The sequence below is a fragment of the Micromys minutus genome (genome assembly GCF_963924665.1).
Source record: "Micromys minutus genome assembly, chromosome: 1".
NCBI lineage: Eukaryota > Metazoa > Chordata > Mammalia > Rodentia > Muridae > Micromys > Micromys minutus.
Genome location: NC_137969.1, coordinates 114,912,314 through 114,931,910, shown reverse-complemented (window position 1 = coordinate 114,931,910; position 19,597 = coordinate 114,912,314). Strand labels below are relative to the sequence as shown.

The window sequence follows — 19,597 nt, the reverse complement described above, 5'->3', positions numbered from 1 at the left end:
TCCTTCCTCTACTGGAGGTGGAAGGAGGTGGAGATAAAAGTTTCAGTTCCCTAAGGACTTTGTTAGTTCCCCTGGTAACAGCCTCCATTCTGAGGTTGTCCTGGCTCCCAGCCAGTGAGCACAATAACCTTTGTATTGGTTACTTTTCTCCTCAGTGTGATAAACAGAGAGGAAATAGCTTAGGGAGGAAGGATTTACTTTGGTAATTCCATGATGGCAGGGACACATGCAGGGAGCCCTCATGTGTTCACAGGAATTAGCACTTGAAAGCAGAACCAGACTATGAACCTCAAAGCTGTCCCGAGGGACCCACTTTCTCCCAAAATGCTTCATGACTTCTCCAAACAGAGACAACAGGAGACTTAAGTGTTTAAACACATGAACCTACAGGGGACATTTTACATTCAAACTGTAGTGGTGTTCAAAGAGGCACATAACTCCAGAGTGGTGTCCAGAAACAAAAAGCACCACATATGTATGCCGTAAGACTCAGCATATCGTTTCTCTACCTTGGATCTGCTGTCAAGCATCTCTTGCCTAGACTGCTGCAGCCATTTCTCAGTTGAGCATCTACTCTCCTCATCTAGCTCGATCCTACTGACAGACACCAAAGTTCCAGCCTGGTCTCCTCTCTCAAGCTCTTCTCCCATCCCCAATAATATCAGAGTTTGTTTGGAGGGAACCCTTTTAAGACTTTATTTTTAGATTCACAGCAACATTGAGATGAAATGACAGAGGTAGTCCATGTATTCCCCATTCCAACACAGAGAATCTTCCCACTATATCAGAGTGAAGCATTTGCTGGGATCAACAAACCTGCTGACAAAGCCCCAGCCTACCTTCTGAGACTCAGTGCTACCTCATCACTAGTTGCCAAATGAGACACATACATCTTTTAAAGAGTCCCGCCATTGTGGCCTGCTCTCTCACTTGTCTCTCTTGTTCTCTGTCTTTCTCTTGTCCCTGCTTCAAGGTGGCCTCTGACTCCTCCGATAAATCTCTTGTGTGAGATCTGTTGCACTGTGTGATCTCTGAGGTGTGGCCCTGTTAGAGGAAGTGTGTCACTATGAGGGCGGGCTTTGAGATCTCATATGCTCAAGCTACACCCTGGATCAAGTCAAGAAGACTGTGTACCACTGCCTTCAGATCAGGATATAGAACTCTCAGTTCCTTCTCCAGCACCATGTCTGCCTGTACATGGCCAAGCTTCTCGCCATGATGATAATGGACTGAACCTCTGAAACTGTAAGCGAGCCCCAATGAAATGTCTGCCTTTGTAAGAGTTGCCTTGGTCACGATGTCTCTCCATAGTACTGACCCCCTGACTGAGAGTCTCCTTCCATACTCATGATCTTCTAATCAGCCCAGGTCAAAATGGAGAACAGACCACATTGTGTTGACACATCATTAGCACTTAAAGTCCATACTTAACGTCATTATTCAAATGGAGAGTGACACATAGTGCCCAAAAGAGTTTCAGAACCTTAAAAGTCATGTGTTCTACCTATTGGGCCTCCCTTCTCAGAGACTCATAGAATCACTAATAGTTTCATTTTCTTCATAGTTTTGTCTTTTCCAGAATGTCACTGTTGCAAAGTAGTAGGCACACGTTGCCACTTCAGGTTGCCTTCCTCCTTTTAATACTAAAAATGTAAATGTTCTCTGTGCCTATTTATGGCTTGATAATTCTATGGCTTGCCTGTACTTCAGTTTAGTCACTCACCTGCTGAAGGACATCTGACTTTCACACTTTGGCAATTCAGAATCAAGCTGAAAGTATCTTTGTGTAGATACTTTTTCAAATGCTTGGGTAAGAATATTTTAGATGTGAGATTGTTATTTTTATTGCAATCATGTAGTTCAGGTTTTTTTTTTTGAAAATTCTATTTTAATCATGTGTAAGTGCCTGTGAAAATGGGTTTGTGCAAAGAAAAAGACAAAGAAGCAGAAACATGGTATACATATATGATACGTTGTGATATATGCTATGTATATATGTATATGTGATATACGCTATAGTATATATACATACATATGTTGTGATGGTTTGTATATGCTTGGCACAGGGAGCGGCACTATTAGGAATTGTGACCCTGTTGGGGTATGTGTGTCACTGTGGGCTTAGGCTATAAGACCCTCATCCTAGCTGTCTGGAAGTCAGTATTCTGCTAGCAGCCTTCAGATAAAGATGTTGAACTCAGGTCCTCCTGCACCATGCCTGCCTGCATGCTACTGAGCTCCTACCTTAATGATAATGAACCAAACCTCTGAACCTGTAAACCAGCCCCAAGTAAATGTTGTCCTTATAAGAGTTGCCTTGGTCATAGTGTCTGTTCACAGCAAGTAACCCTAAGATATATGTATACGTACATATGTGTATATGTATTCAAAATCATCCTTAGTCCTTCCTCTTTCTCAGAGGTGTTCCTTAGAGGCAGTGAGTATACACGGAGCTGTTTACTGCCACCTTATGGTGAAAACATTGAGAAAAGCGTCTCACCCATAGAAGTTCAGTGCATTTTTAAAGTCTGATCATTTTCCAGGTCATTTTGTCCTAGGGGGAAAAAAAGGTGAATTGTTATCATGTGTTTGATTTTTTTCAGATGCAAAACCATAGTTCACATTTAATATTTTAAATAACCCATGTCTCCATGAATTAAAACACTGTAATGCAATATAAACAGACCAAATAGAAGTTAATACCAGTACATATTTTCAGAGAATTAACAGTGTGAAGAAAAGAACGTTTGCAATTATTTTTAAATTAAAAGTCCTCCTGGTGTTCTCCTCAGGGCCTTAGCAGTGAGAAGACAATGGGGTCACCTCCGAAGGAGAACTGTCTGCCTCAATCTCTCTGTCTGGTGCAGGGGCTGGTGCAGCTGAGGCCCGGTGGACCAAGAAGGTGGCATTCAGAAGTGAGACTTTTATGTAACAGTACTGACTGGAACACCTCAGCTCTTGTGAGGAGTTAGTCTGTGAGAAGGTATTTGTCTCAGGGTTACTCATCGGCACATCCTGGGAGGTGACTGCAGAACCCACTCTTTCCACAACGGAGACTGCTTCTTTTTGGCTAGTATTAGCATCACCAGCCACATCACCAGCAGGAAGAGGCAAATTCATTGTTTCAGCAGAGAGATGATCCGTCTTGACCTTTCTCTTATTTACATCATGGTCTTCCTCCCACCTCCCCGCCCCGACATTCCCCTACACTGAGGCATCAAGCCTTGGCAAGACCAAGGGTTTCTCCTCCCATTGATGCCCAACATGGCCATACTCTACTACATGTGCAGCAGGAGCCATGGGCTCATTTTGGATAGTGGTTTAATCCCTGGGAGCTCTGGTTGGTTGGTATTGTTGTTCTTATGGGGTTGCAAACCTCTTCAGCTCCTTCAATCCTTTCTCTAACTCCTCCATTAGGGACCCCGTTCTCAGTTCAATGGTTGGTTGTGAGCGTCCACCTCTATATTTGTCATGATCTGGCCAAGCCTCTTAGGGGACAGCTATATCAGGCTCCTGTCAGCATGTACTTCTTGGCATCAGCAATATTGTCTGGGTTTGGTGGCTGTATATGAGCTGGATCTCCAGGTGGGGCAGTCTCTAGATGGTCTTTGCTTCAGTCTCTGCTTCAAACGTTGTCCCCGTATTTCCTCCTATGGATATTTTTGTTCCCCCATCTGAGAAGGACTGAAGCATCTGCATTTTTGGTCTTTCTTCTTCTTGAACTTCATATGGTCTGAATTGTATCTTGGGTAACCCGAGTTTTTGGGCTAGTATACACTTATCAGTGAGTGCATACCATGTGTGTATTTTGTGATTGGGTTACTTCACTCAAGATAATATTTTCTAGTTCCATCCATTTGCCTAAGAATTTCATGACATCATTGTTTTTAATAGCTGAACAGTACTCCATTGTATAAATGTACCACAATTTCTGTATCCATTCCTCTGTTGAAGGACATTTGGGTTCTTCCTACCTTCCAGCTATTATAAATAAGGCTGCTATGAATATAGTGGAACGGGTGTCCTTATTATATATTGGAGCTTCTTTTGGATATATACCCAGGAGTGATATAGCTGGGTCCTCAGGTCCTATGTCAAAATTTCTGAGGAACCTTCTTCACACTAATTTCCAGAGTGGTTGTACCAGTTTGCAATCCCACCAAAAATGGAGAAGTGTTCCTTTTTCTCCACATCCTTGTCAGCATCTGCTGTCACCTGAGATTTTGACCTTAGCCATTCTGACAGGTGTGAGGTGTAATCTCAGGGTTGTTTTGATTTGCATTTCCCTGATGACTAAGGATGTTGAACATTTCTTTAGGTGCTTCTCAGCCATTCAATATTTCTCAGCTGAGGATTCTTTGTTTAGCTCTGTACCCAGTTTTTTTAAATAGGATTATTGGATTCTCTGGAGTCTAACTTTTTGAGTTCTTTGTATGTATTGGATACTAGCCCTCTATCAGATGTAGGATTGGTAAAGATCTTTTCCCAATCTGTTGGTTGCTGTTTGTCCTATTGACAGTGTCCTTTGCCTTGCAGAAGCTTTGCAATTTTATGAGGTCCCATCTGTCTATTCTTGATTATAAAGCATAAACCATTGGTGTTCTGTTCAGGAAAAATTTCCCAGTGCCCATGGATTTGAAGCTCTTCCCCACTTTCTTTTTTATTAGTTTTAATGTATCTGGTTTTACACGGAGGTCCTTGATCCACTTGGACTTGAGCTTTGTACAAGGAGATAAGATGGTTAGATTTCCTTTCTTCTACATGCTGACCACCAGTTGAACCAGCATCATTTGTTGAAAATGCTGTCTTTTCCCCACTGGATGGTTTTAGCTTCTTTGCCAAAGATCAAGTGACCATTGGTGTGTGGGTTCATTTCTGGGTCTTCAATTCTATTCCATTGGTCTATGCAATCTGGCTTTCATTGCATTCTTTGTGGTGTCGAGATGACTCCTAGCTGCCATCTGTCCCCCATCATCCTGCTTTGTTTGTTCTACCAGGCACATTTTTTTTTTTCCTGGAAGACATTTTTTGCTTGGATTATTGTCTTTCCACCCAGAGTCCTCAAGTTTGATCAGGTTGTTGAACTTTTTGGGTTACATCATCTACTTGAGAATTAACCATATTTCAGAATCCATTCAGATCTGTACAGATCTTTCCACCTCGTTTATATTCACAATCATTCATTAGTTCTTCAAATTGTCTGAATTTCTCCATGATAAGGAGTCTTGTTTGACCATCGGCTTTACGAATAAGATCTTTAGCATCATTAAGAATGTCCAGGGCTGGAGAGGTGGCTCAGCGGTTAAGAGCACTGACTGCTCTCCCAGAGGTCCTGAGTTCAAACCCCAGCAACCACATGGTGGCTCACAACCATCTGTAATGAGATCTGATGCCCTCTTTGGGTCTGAAGACAGGGACAGTGTAAATAAATAAATCTTAAAAAAAAAAAAAAAAAAAAAAGGAATGTCTAGTTCCAGCTTCCTCTCCCACTCCGGGCAATGTGAGTCTAGTTTGTCAGTTTTTGATTGGACAATTTTTCTGAAACATGGCACATCATGCTGGGGCTGAGATGTCTGACCTTCACCTACTGTCTCTTAGTCAGGGTTTCTATTCCTGCACAAACATCATGACCAAGAAGCAAGTTGGGGAGAAAAGGGTTTATTCAGCTTACACTTCCACAGTGCTGTTCATCACCTGAGGAAGTCAGGACTGGAACTCAAGCAGGTCAGGAAACAGAAGCTGATGCAGAGGCCATGGAGGGATGTTACTTACTGGCTTGCTTCCTCTGGCTTGCTCAGCCTGCTTTCTTATAGAAAGAACCCAAAACCACCAGCCCAGGGATGACACCACCCAAAATGGGCTGGGCCCTCCCCCCTTGATCACTAGTTGAGAAAATGCCTTACAGCTGGATCTCATGGAGGCATTTCCTCAAGGGAGGCTCCTTTCTCTGTGATAACTCCAGCTTGTGTCAACTTGACACACAAAACCAGCCAGTATACCTACTTTAAAAGATGTGATTTCTTTCACTGAAAGGCGATTTGAATTTGCAGTAGAGGTGTCCTGCTGATTTAAGCCATGTTCTTTACTACAGTCTGTTAGTGAGTCTAAAGCACATTGTAATTTATTTGGTTCTTGCTGTACCAAGATTTCATCTGCTGTGTCTTGAGTTGTAGTGACTTCTGGTCTTAACCGGTTCCAATCACAGCTGAGTGTCAAGAAAGTGTTGGCACTTCTAGGACTCAGGAGAGCCACCTGGTAGGTCTTCAGATCAGGAGGGTGCTGAAAGACAGTGCTTGGGGGCAAAAGACTTCCTTTCTTTGGCTTTTTCGGGACCGTCCTTTTCTTGGAAGGCCCCACCCACACCCATTTCATTTGTCACACTGGTCTGTGATTTCTTCACACTCAGCTTTGGAAGAAATCTCCTTGTCCAGCTTGCCTTCTGCTTTTTTGGCAGGTCTCCCTCTACTTGGTCTCATTCTTTCTGATGCATTCTCATTAGTGGCTTTTGTGACAGCTTTCTTGTGGTAGATGACCTGTTTGGGCCATCTGCTTGGCCCTGTGAGTAGCTGACAAGGAAACTATGGGCTGCATAACCTTTTTCTCTCTATTTTTTTCTTTCTTCAGAAATTTGTCTTTGGCCAAATTGGGTTGCTTGAGAAACATTCCTGCTACCAGTCTTAGTCTGTTCCATATGGTCTCTGGTCTTTGGTCTTGTGATCCACATAGTATATGGAATAGCCTTTTTGGGCTCAGCTTTTATAACCCTCTGGTCTGTGACAAGATAGGCAGGCTCAGGGGTCCAATAGAGACCCACTTTAAATACTTTGGCTTTCTCTCTCTGTTCTTTCAATGTGTTTGAAGCTACTTTTCTTCTTTGTAATTCTGGAGAAGCTGCTTCTGTTGGTCTCTCAGAACCATTCTTTGTCGACCCTGCTTTGGAACTGGCCTTTTCTGGGTGGAGGTCTTGAGATGTCTTGTGTATATAAACAAGGTCTCTCCCTTCCAGTGGAATGTTGATGTCCTACAAACTGATGTGTCTGTCCTGCTATACACCCTGTCCCCGTTTTCCTTCGGCGACAGCAACTTTCTGTGAGCCAAGCTAGTTCTTCTCGTTTCGGTGCTCTGATCTTTACGACGCCAATTGTCAAAATATGACACCAGTATCCTGAAGCAGCTTCTGGACTGATCCACAACAGTGCCGAAATGGATGCGGATGTGAGCAGAAGTCAGAGCTTGAGTTATTGTGAGTCACATAATATGGGTGCTGGGAAACAGACTCTTCTGTAGGAGCGAGTGCCCCTGACCACTGAGCCGCCTTTCAAACACATCACCTCTTCCATTGGGGCACTGTCTTCCCTCATTTACTCAAGACTCATAACTGTTTCCCATATTTGCATTAAGTTTCCCTTCTAGTCCCTTACACTCTCTCCCCCCCCACTTGGCACTAAGATCTGCTGACAGGGCATCCATTATGGAGTGAAACAGAGTCTCCAAGCTCCACCCTGTGTTCCTTCTTGTCATCACCCCATTTTTGCTCCTCTTTATGATAGAACTCTCCACAAACTTCTAAATGTGTGTTCCCACCCTTTTCTTCTCTCTCTCTCTCTCTCTCTCTCTCTCTCTCTCTCTCTCTCTCTCTCTCTCTCTCGTATGTGTGTGTGTGTATGTGTGTGCCAAAAATACTTAATACTTTGCTAACTCTGACTGTCAACTCTCTGCTTCAGCTTGGTGCTGAGGCAGGAGAGAAAGACAGGGTAATTGTGGAATCCCCTCCTCAAGAATTTAGCTGAAGTCAATGTCAGATGGCAAGCAAGAACTCCAGCACAATTAGCAAAGGTTATGCCTTTTCCCTTTCCAGATATAAACCTGCAGCCTTCTAGTTTTCTTGTTAGAAACCCTAATTGTAGGGAAAGGACTTGCATTAAACGGCTTGTACAACCCTGGTTTTGCTTTAACATATGTAATCCTACCCAAGGCACCCTTCAAATAGAAACAAATTTCAACAACAACAACAAATGGAAGAAGTTTCTTAGTGAGCCTTTGTAATGAACTTGAGAGCCACCAAAAGGAAATATACGATCAATGCTAAGACACTTTACTATGATTCCCCCCTGGAAACCCATATTTGGGTGTGTCTTTTTTTTCTGAGTGTCTTTTTTTTTTCTTCTAACCCTGGTACTGAAAAATCTATAATGTTAAATAGTTAAAATAATGTTAAAACCACAATTCTGCTTCATACTGGCTAGTCCAGAAACTTCTTTCTTCATTGAAGCCACAAACTGTGGGTTTGCTTGATTTGAGTTCTCTTATGGGAACCCCTCAGGCTGCCAAGAAGTGTGTCTGTGTCCCCCCAGCACTGACAACCACACTGTGGTTGACTGTTGCCGACTTTTGAGACCACTCTTCTGGTTTTCTCTTCTACCTCCCAGGCTGTCTTGGTATCTGAGACCAGTCCCTCTTCTGAGTTTCAACACTGGAATGTTAAGACTCAAGTTCTTCACTTCTCTGATTCCCATCACTTCCAGAGTCTATTTAAGTCCTGGCTACAGTCTCATTATTCCTACTCTCTCCAGCCTTGCCCCCTGCACTCTTCACTGAACACCATCACTCTGTAGGCAGATGGAAGTGTAGGGAGATGCAAGGTCTACAGTAACTGGCCTGTCACCAAAGGCAGATTAACAAGAGAAAAACAGCCAGGTATGGCACATGCATGGAATCCCAGCACTTAAGAGGCAGGAGCACTCATGCAAGCCAGATGGCTCTACACACAGTTATGGGCCAGCCAGGCATACATGAGAGAAGCTAGAGAACAAATAAATTCAAACAAAATCACAAATAACCACCAAACCCCAAACCACCCAAGCAAGAATGGCGCAACACCTTTATTTAGACAGACGTCTATGTGACACAGGAGCCCTCCGATAGGAACGTGGCTAAGCCCAGGGAAATTTGTGTATTTTCATACTAAAGTTTGATAAAGATAAGAGAAATTGCAAGATTTTCTTAGATTAAAATGCTCTGTGCAAGTAGGTCATGGTTTGCTATAGCATTTCTTATATCTCATTAGCTTGGATATCTAATGAGCGTCTCGAAATATATACCTAACCAATATCTAATTTATAAATAAACACTCTTAAAGGCAAATTAATTTTTTCCAACTCTTCATCCCAACCAGCCCTTCTCCAGTTTCCCATCTCTCTGCATTCTATAGCTCCTTTTTTGTAGTGGCTCATCCTTCCTCCTTTGCCTCCTGTCTAGACCTCAGCCACAACCATATCCTCTCAACTTTAGTCTTTTGCCATTTCTTTCCTCTACCCTTGATGTTGGCTCTAAGTGGGTTCCATTACCTACTTAGAGCCAACATCAGCTTCTAACTACAAGAAAGACTTCCCACTGGGCTTCCCTGTCTCTGTCTTGTCTGTTGCTCTACACAGGAGTAGGGACCATTCCTTTTACCTTGAAAGAAGAATCTGTCTCTTCACTGTTTCAAAATGACCTGTGGCTTGTTTGTCTTTGTTCACCTTCTGCTATAAACAAGTACAAAGAAAAGAATTTTATTTCTTACGGTTCTGAAGACTGGAAAGATCTCAGGTTTAGGGCCATATCTACAGAATGCCTTTCTTGCCAATGTGGACTCTGCAGTCAATGTGTGACATGGTGAAAAAACCCAGAAGAAATGAACAGACCCTAATTACTCAACCACTGCCCCATCACCTCCAAATGTGGCTCTCATGTATGAGTTTGAGGACTAGATCAGTGGTGTGTGTGTGTGTGTGTTGTTGTTGTTGTTGTTTTTGCCACTGCTGCTTCTGCTGCTGTGACCAAAACTTAAGAAGAACATTCTGAAGGAAGAGCCATCTATTTTGGCTCATGATTTTAGTCCATGGTGTCCGCTGGCTCTCCATTGCTTTTAGGACTGTGGTAAGGTAGAATCACCATGGTAACATGGTGTGGTGGAGGACCACTGCTCAGAAAGGCAAGGGTTGGGGGAAGATCCATAGACAAGAAACACCCTTCAAAGTCATAGACCCAGTGTTATGGCTCATCCCAATTGTTAACTAGATTATACCTGTAATGAACTACAATCTAGAAATAAGAGTTATACCTGTGATCCAGCTCTCGAGGATTTTGACCCGGGTCTTAAAGCACAGTAGCCATACAAAGCTTAGGCCCAGACAAGGTGATACACACCTTTAATCCCAAGAGACAAAGGCAAGCAGATCTCCGAGCTCAAGGGCAGCCTGGGACCAGCAAGTTCCAAGTAAAGAACTGCTTAGGTTCCGGTGTGGTGGTGCACACCTTTACTCTGAGCCATGCCTTCTGCTGGAGGCCTACGTAAGGACAACGGAAGAAGGACTCACTCTTCTTCACCTGCTTGCACTTACTTGCCAGCACATCTGTTAGAACCTACTTCTTTCAGTATTCCAGCTTCTACAGAAGACCAGCTGAGGTCTCCTAGCATCGTGGGTCTGAGCAACTACTAGAGTCTTAGACTTCCCATTCATAGCTGCCCATTGTTGGGTGAGTTGGACTACAGACTGTAAGTCATTACAATAAATTCCCTTAATATTCAGAGATATCCCTTAAGGTCTGTGACGCTAGAGAACTCTGACTAATACACCCAGTGACCTACTTCCTTGGTCTGGGCTTTACCTACTACTTTGTATCACCTCCTGGCTGCAAATAATGAATCCATTAGTCTATGAATCTATTAATTAGCTCAAAAAACCCACGATCTAATTGCTTTTTCCAAACCCTACCTTTGAATAGTACACTGGGGACTAAGCTTTTAACCTATGAGTTGTTTTGGAGAAACTTCATGCCTGAATTTTAAGAATGGGTTAGTTCCCAACATAAGAATTTTGGAGAACATTCAAACCAGAGCACATTTCTCAGGCAAAGGAAGGCTCACACCGTCCCCATGGTGTTGAAGGCTTACATACCCTGTGTCCACACTCGTATCTTGCCTCCTACCGCTGCCTCCCTCATTCCTCCCATGACAGCTTTCCCGCTCTCCTCCAGCACATGATCTCCTATACCATGCTACGCAGTGTGCCCGAAACACTCAGTCCTATCTCCTAGGTTTCCACTCAAAAGTTGTTTTAGCAGAGTATCTTTTCTAGACCCTCCTGTCTAAAATAAATTCTTCATCCTCCTGCATCAACCTACTGAACACTAGGATTATAATCTTTTCTTATTGCATCTGGCCAATTTGTTTCTTTTTGAACTGCAGATATTGTGGAGAAAAGAATATGGATAGAAAAGTCACAATGGCTGGCTATCATTTGTGTAAGGATTTTAAACTTCCTGAAGAAGTCATTGTGTTAGTGTTTAAGATTAGAAGTACAAACATCTGGGTACATCATCCCCTCTAATTGACAGACAGCAAACCAAGGTACCCAAATGAGACATTATGTTCAGGGCCACAATATGCTTGCTCAGTAAACCTCAAAGCACCTGGCCCCACGATACCAGACTGGATATTACACCTGAGACTACTCCTGTGTTCCTCAGTTTGAGTTTGTGTATATGACCAGGAACTAAAGGTCAGGAAAACAGAATAGGTAAGGGACTCTGTGTGTGTGTGTGTGTGTGTGTGTGTTATATGAATAATGTATATTTGTATGTAGAAGGAGAGAGAGAGAGGACTGGAGAGATGGCTCAGTGGTTAAGAGCACCAGCTGCTCTTCCAGAGGTCCTGAGTTCAAATCCCAGCAACCACATGGTGGTTCACAGCCATCTATAATGAGATCTGATGCCCTCTTCTGGTGTGTCTGAAGACAGATGCAATGCACTTATATATAATAAATAAATAGATCTTTCTTAAAAAGGAGAGAGAGAGAGAGAGAGAGAGAGAGAGAGAGAGAGAGGAGAGAGAGAGAGAGGGAGAGAAGTCAAAGAATCAGCACATGCAGTTCTGTTCTGGCACATCCACAATGGGTGGGGTAGACCAGCAGACTAGGAAGCCAGGGAAGAGCTGAGAGCTGATTTTCAGATAAACTCCTAAGACTATCTGCTGACAGATTTTCTTCTTGCTCAGTGGCAGCCAGCCTTCTTGCTCTGTCTAAGGCTTTCAGCTGACTGGATGAACCCCACCCATACCAGAAAGGGCAATGTACTTTACTCCAAGTCTGCTGATTTCAGTATTAGTTTTATCTGAAAACACCCCTCACAGTGATTCTGGGATATTTTCAAACCAAATATCTAGGTGCTATGTCAGGTCACATTAAAAAAAAAAAAAAAAACAAAAAAAAACAAAACTAAACTGAATCAAAACACTTGATCAGGACCTGGCATGGTGGCACATGCCTTTAATCCTAGCACTTGGGGAGCAGAGGCAGGTAGATCTCTGAGTTTGAGGCCAGCCTGGTCTGTATAGTGAGTTCTAAGCTAGTTAAGGTTACATAGTGAGAAACTAACTCAAACAAACATAACTTTTCTTTTTAACCAGCATAGGCAGCTGGCTGTGGGACTCAGAGCAGAACTCTCCCTGATGAGAGGCTCTGGTTATCAGAAATGGGGCTCCACAGGGTTGCAAATGGAGAGTTCACCGTCCAGCAACTCAGGAGTCTAGAGGCACAAAGTCACACCAGACAGAGACAGGGACAGGTCTCACCTTAGCTGTGTTCATTCAGATGGGAGGGGGCAGACCCCATTTATTTGGGATCTTCTTTAAGAAAATATTCAGAAGGCTGAAGGTATCTGCTAGATGTGTAGAGCCCTCCTTTCCATTCCTAGAATTGAGAAAGTGAGGGTGGGGGAGAGAAATAGAAGCAGGAAAAGAAAGAGAAGGAAGAGGAGGATGATAGGGGTGGAATGGGGGAGGAGGAGGGAGAAGAGGAGCAGAGAGACATGAAATAGGAGGAATAAGAGCAGAAGAAGGAGGAGAGGAAGATCAAGTGGAAGAGGAGGAACAGAAAGCAAATCTCGGCACCAGACTTTGGACAGGGCCCTGAACACAGGCTTTCTGGCCCCACAGCCCAGTCCTCTTATGAGAAGGAACACAGTAGAACAGAGAGAGACTGAGGCCTCACCCTGGCAGGCTTGGAGCAGGTAAGGAGTATGGATCAATATTTGCATTTTAACAGATGGCTGGATGTTGAAGGAAGTGTTTGGCTGCTGGGCTTGCCTTGTCTCTAACGCAGAACATGGCCTCCATGGAAGCACAGCCATTTGGGCTTGTCTGAGTTCAGATGTCTCTCCTCTACATCAGAGGTTGGCAACCTCCTCCTTGCAAAAGGCCAAGAGTAAATACTTTAGGTTCTGTGGGCCATATGGTTCCTGTTGCAATTACTCATCTCAGCTATTGTAGTGGAGACCAGCCCTGGGCAATCCAACAACATTTTATTTACCAAGACGGGTGATGGGCCAAGCTTGGCCAGCCTAAGCTGCAACTTGCTGACCCCTGCTTGAGACCCCAGGATACAATAAAAAAGAGTAAAACGCCACCCAGGATGTTTTCTTCAAGTCATTTTTAATAATATTCAGCATGTAAACCTGATAACAGCAGTGAAAGTTTAGGCCAAGCAGGAGGCATGGAAGAGCCCGGCTCATGCTGGGGACCCCAAAGGAAGTTCCACATGGTTCCACATACTTCAGTGTGACATCTACTTCCCAATCTGAGTGGCCCGTCCTCTTCATGGTGGTCACCAGTCCTCGGTGTATTCTGCTACGGTGTTCCTTATCAGTGTTGCAGGGCCTTTGAGGGCTTGGGCCATAGCCATTCCGTCTGCTCCCAGATACTCATAACAGCCACTGTGACTGGGGGCACAGGCACAGCTACTCACACAACACACTTGGGAGTCCGGTTGGGCACACAGCAGTTTGTCTCATGACAGCCAGACATGGAGGCATCAATGCAAGAAGCAATGGTGAGGTAGGGAGTGGGAGGTGCAGGGGTGGAGGGAGACTGTCTTCCCGCCCTTGTCTCTCCAGTGAAAGAATAAGACCATATGTTTATCTTCTTGCTAACTTCTAAACTCTCAACTGACAATCACACTTACAGACGCTGGACTTTCTTTTGCATTGCTTTAGGAAATAACCATTCATGTTTCCTCTGGGAATGACCAGCAGGGAGAACGCTGGCGGAGGTGGCAGTGTACACACGTATGTGAGTTAGGCTGCCAGCATCTACTGTTCTTGCCTGACATGGGGACATAGCTGTAGGTGTTCCCTTACTTGAGACTTGAGTTGCGGTTGGCCCACACCCTTAATGTAGGATAAACAAAATAGAATGTGGCCTCAAGGGTTCCCCTTGTCCCCGTTCTCACTATCTGAGAACTTGAGGTTGCAGAGTTAGCTGCACAAAAAAATTAAAACAATCATACACATGGTGAAAGTATTTACTAAGAGCCAGGTGTGGTGATGCAGGCCTTTGCCATGCCTCTAATCTCAGCTGTTGGGTCTCTGGGATTTGAAGCTAGGGTGGTCTACTTAGTGAGTTCCAGGACAGCCAGGGCTATATAGAGAGATCTTGAATATAAAAAGGAAAAAAAATAAATGAAAGGACAGAAATGAACTAAAACTCCACATAACTATTTCTCCACTCAAACCTCTGTCCAGATGTGTTGTCACAGACACTCCAAGATGCCACCTCAAAGCAAATCAAATGAGCTTCTTGGGAAGCTGGTGAAAGAGATAGTAGGTCACTGCTCGGCCAAAAAGATTCTGGAAGCCAGCACCAGGGCAGGAAGAAGGAAGAGAAAGGTCACAGAACATCAAGAGGGTTCCTCCAAGAGGGACTGATTAAGGTCGAGAGCGAGTGAGTCAGACTTCTAGGCAAAATGATGGAGCAAGGATGTTTCTGTGAAAATATCTGTTGTGAAAATGCAAAGCATCTTTACACAGACCAAGTAAGTCAGAAGCAGCCCCTCCCCAACCTCAGAAGTCTGCTCTCTTTTGTGTCCAACCTGGCGGCTAATGGATGTTTGAAAGAATAATGAGAGTTCTGTTCAATATTAGAGCAAGAACACATTTAATTTTCCCAGATACATTTTCAGCTCAAGATTTTATTTTATCCATGAAAACACATCCCCCCTTTTAACTGCTTCACCTTTAACCCATCTTTCCTTTGTACTATTTGGGCTCAGATAATGAGGACTGTTTTCCATAATGTTGGAGTGGAAAGGCCTTTTCTTTCCTATGATCACGATGTCAACAGAGAAGGCTGTCAGGATGCTTCACTAAAATTGTGATACTTTTTTTTTTTTTTTTGCACAACAAATTAAAGATAATGGAGCAACTCCGTGAGTGACACTATGTTTGAGACGTACAGCCATAAGTGGCCAATTACCATGACATGGAGAAAGCAAAGGCAGACGAAGAAAAGGAAAGGTAGCTAGCAGTTCCCGAAACAGCACAGGCTCTTGCTCTTGCCCTTGTTGCTTCCCAGAACTGGATGGTAAAACCTATGACTGAAAATAAAACAGACTTTGGTTATGCACGATGTAGAAAAATAAAGGCACTGACCTGAAACACACATCCTGCCTCCTCAACCCATTTCTAGCTAGTTTTCATAGTGCTCAAGGCTGCAGGAGAGAAAGAGCCATTAATCCCGCACACTGTAACACTGACCTACCTATGTGCCTGCAAGATGTGCCCATGGGTACAGTGGTAGCATGAAGGTTAAGGGAGCAACCAACCATTTTCTGATTGGATTTGAGGTAAGCTGCACAGGATGGAATTCAGGTCTGGTACTCTAAACTGGGCCAAAAGCCCATGGCCAGACAGGCCATCAGTGTAGCGAGAACTTAGGTTGTCTTGCTAGATGGATGTGCTGTCAAACTGCCTTCTAAATCTTAATGCTTTAGATTGATTAGTAATGCCTGGGGAAGCTTCTCTCTGCAGTGGGCAGTGGTTAATGCTGAGACTCATAACTGGTCAGAGGGCGGAATGTAAGTGACTGTCTAGTGCTCAGCCCTAAATGGAACATCTGTATCCCCTCCGCTCCCATCCCCCCAGGTTTAGGGACATCATGGGAGAGGGAGTGGAAAGAATGTAAGAGCTGGGGGATGGGGAGGGGTGCTGTGAGATTCTGCTTTCTGGAGATGACATGGCCGTGAATGAACTCACCCAGCTATGATTATACTCACAAGACCAAGCCAGCAGGATCAGCAAACATTCCAGCAGGCAGCACTAATTGGACTCAGAGAATTAAAAGAAGAAAAAGAAAGGAAGGAAGGAAGGAAGGAAGGAAGGAAGGAAGGAAGGAGAGAACATGAAATGGGAGAGTGGGATGTTTTGGGCAATGTCTGAAGGGAAGAGGAGGTTGGGGTGCATTGATCAATATACACTGTTTACATATATGAAATTGCCCAAGAATAAGCAAAAGCTATTGCGTTAAGAAAAGAAAGATAAACCCAGAGCTAAACTGTCTAAGATCACAGCTAACAGAGTCAGAGAAGGGGCTGGCCAGGATGTGGCTGAAGACACATCAATACCAACAACTGACAGTCGTCAGGGACTGCAAAAGAACACATGTGCAGCCATCTCAGTCAGTATTCATGCATGTACAAAACACGCACCCTCGTACCTACTTTTGTCTTTGGGAGGCCACGTTAGCAGTGCCGAGCAAAGAGAAAATGTCTATCATGATTCAGGGATCCCGCAGCTAGGGATGGAGGCCGACCCTCAGGAGTACTCAACACGCCCACACAGGCTGCTCCATCAGTTGTTCATTAAGAGCTCGTGATATCTCTTCTACTGGCTCAGAATTTGTCTTCAGCACTTTACATAAACCCCATCCTCTGGGGCAGCCTGCTAAGTAAAGACGTTTATTGTCCTGTGTTGCCAGAGGACTCACCTGAGCACCGTGCATGTTTTTCCAGGTCACTCAGCTGGTGGGAGGCGGACATGAGCCGGACAATCTGACAGGAGCCTGGCTCGTAATACTTAACACACAACCCGCACGTTCTATTGTGTAAATCACAAAAGTCCTCACAAGACAGATTATAAAATGAAACAGATGGGCGGCAGCATAAATACATTTTTTAAAAAATGCAAAAGTGTGTGTGTGTGTGTGTGTGTGTGTGTGTGTGTGTGTGCGCGCGCGCGCGTGTGTGTAAGGAACATACACATTGTTAATAACAGTTACTTCTACCAGGGTACATTTGATGTATATAAGGATGAGGTATGCTGATATAGAAAGAATTTTCATTTTCATTTTTATTTTATAAGTTACTGAATATTTAAGACCATTGAGCAGTGGTGAAGCATGCCTTTAACCCCAGCCCTGGAGGGAGAGAGAGAGAGAGAGAGAGAGAGAGAGAGAGAGAGAGAGAGAGAGGGAGGGAGGGAGGGAGGGAGAGGGAGAGGGAGAGGGAGAGGGAGAGAGAGAGAGAGAGAGAGAGAGAGAGAGAGAGAGAGGCAGAGGCAGGCAGATCTCCGAGTTTGAGGCCAGCCTGATCTACAGAGTGAGATCCAGGACAGCTGAAGCAGAGAAACCTTGTCTTGAACACCCCTGCCACCCCCCAAAATAAAGAACAAAGAAGAAAAGGAAGAAAGGAAGGAAGGAAGGAAGGAAATTTAAGAATATTGTAGTAGTTGGGTGGCATGCAGGTGCCTCTGACTTGGCCTGTGGGCAGTTTCACTATAGGCAAGATGATTAGCCCCAGGTTTTAACTGACTGGATGGAAGTATCTCGTCAGGGTATTGCAGCAGCTGGGGAAGGGGCCCAGGCAGGTGAGCAGTAGGCTAGCTGCTCTCCAGAGGAGCTCCATGAATGACTTCGGGCTTGACCACAGACAAGCTGAGGATCATACTTTCTCTCCCTGAAGGCTCTGGGGAAAGCTCTTCCTGGTCTCCTCCTTGCTGGTCTTGTATACGATCCGCAGTGTGCCTTGTGGGCTTATCATGCCAGTCTCTTCCTGTACGAGCATCTTCCCTTAGGTGCACCAACCACGTTAGACTCAAGGTTCACACTGCTTTGATGTGATCATGCCTTGATTTGATAGTTCTATGACCTCATCTCAACTCACACAGATATCAAAAGTTTGCAAGCTAATTTACAAACAGAATTTCAAAAGAAATTTGAATACATGTATCTTGCATGGATGGGCAGAAGATATGGGGCCAACCAAATATCCAAGTAAAAGTGCAGCCATTAATGCTAGGGATTAGGACTTGGATATTTGGATATATGCGTAAGGGGCACAATTCAACTGATAAAACAGACTAAGGGCAAAGAATGAGAAGATAGGGGTTTCTGTGAGCCTTGTGGTGCTCAACTCTAGGTGGTCTACTTATGACTTCTTTTAAGTATATGTACTATATGTATATGTAATGCATTTAATTTATTCTTTTACAATTTTGTGCATGCATATCTTTATCATATCTACCTCATCTTGCCTTTCTCTGTCTTGGGACTCTGCCCACCATGTCTTCCTTCTACCTTCCTTCCTTCCTTCCTTCCTTCCTTCCTTCGATTTATTTATTTATATGAGTACACTGCTGTCTTCAGACACACCAGAAGAGGGCATCAGATTTCATTAGAGATGGTTGTGAGCCACCATGTTGTTGCTGGGATTTGAACTCAGGACCTCTGGAAGAACAAGCAGTGCTCTTAACCACTGAGCCATCTCTCCAGCTCTCTTTCTTGTGCCTGTAACCACAACTGCACTGAGTTTGTCACTACAATGGCCATGTCCTGTCCAGAGTACATTTCCAGCACTTGTCCTCTGCCTCTGCCCCTGACAGGGAGGAAACAAAGTTGATTGGAGAGGACAGAGGAGGTGAGCAGAAAAGAGGGAGAACATATTTGACTCACATAAGAGGTCATAAGTTGGGACAGTGTATTCATCTTTAAAAAAGAGGTCATAAGTTTGCAAGCTAATTTAAAAACACAATTTTAAAAGCAATTTAAACCTAAGCATCTTATGTGGAAGGCTAGTGCTTACCCAGAAAATATGGGTTATTAAATGAGAAATCCCAGTTCTCTCCTTCAGTTTTCTCATCTGATTTTCTCTGAGTCTTGAGGGGAGAGTAGTTAATACAGATAGACACAGACATCTACAGATAGATGTCTCATTTTGGGCTAAACACCCATAAACGTATTCTCAGCTCTTGGGCCCATTATGAGTCTCTGCATTAACTGAGACCTGTTACAGAGAGAAGCTTCTCTGGCCATGGTTACGGCAGCACTGATCGATGGGTGTCAGGGTAAAGATTCAGAAAGCAGCTTACAACATGTTCATGTGACAAGAACAGAAGTGTTTTCTCCCCTAGGGCCTCTGACCTCCCCAGCCATGGGCTTCTGGCCAGATAGATCTACAGTACCAGGCATGGATTCCTTCCGGTGGAGCACAACTCACGTCCAACCAGAAAGTTGTTGGCTGCCCCCATAACCTTCATGCTATTATTATGCCTGTGGGCACATCTTGCCTGGCGGACAGGCATCGTGTCTTCAGGCTTTCTCTAGTGGTCTGCATAGCCCCTTTGAGCACCGTGTAGGCTGAGCAGCAGGAGGGGGTTTCAGTCTGCATCTTTCCAGCTGGATTTCTCTGTGGCTTACAGCTGAAGTGGTCTCCTCCTCCTCGTCGTCTGCAGTAGGGTCTTACCGTCTAATTCTTATGGGCAGCAAGAAAATGCAATAGACTCTTGT

General features: G+C 44.2%; 1 pseudogene across 1 annotated transcript; it reads right to left on the bottom strand.

Annotated features, from left to right (window-relative positions):
- Positions 1 to 5,124: 5,124 nt before the first annotated feature.
- Positions 5,125 to 19,392, bottom strand: LOC308438535 (disks large-associated protein 5-like; annotated as a pseudogene). The gene is made up of 5 exons: positions 19,308 to 19,392; positions 17,760 to 17,881; positions 16,802 to 16,889; positions 6,000 to 7,232; positions 5,125 to 5,282 (listed from the first exon to the last, which is right to left on the bottom strand). The product of its transcript is annotated as a disks large-associated protein 5-like (transcript).
- Positions 19,393 to 19,597: the final 205 nt, after the last annotated feature.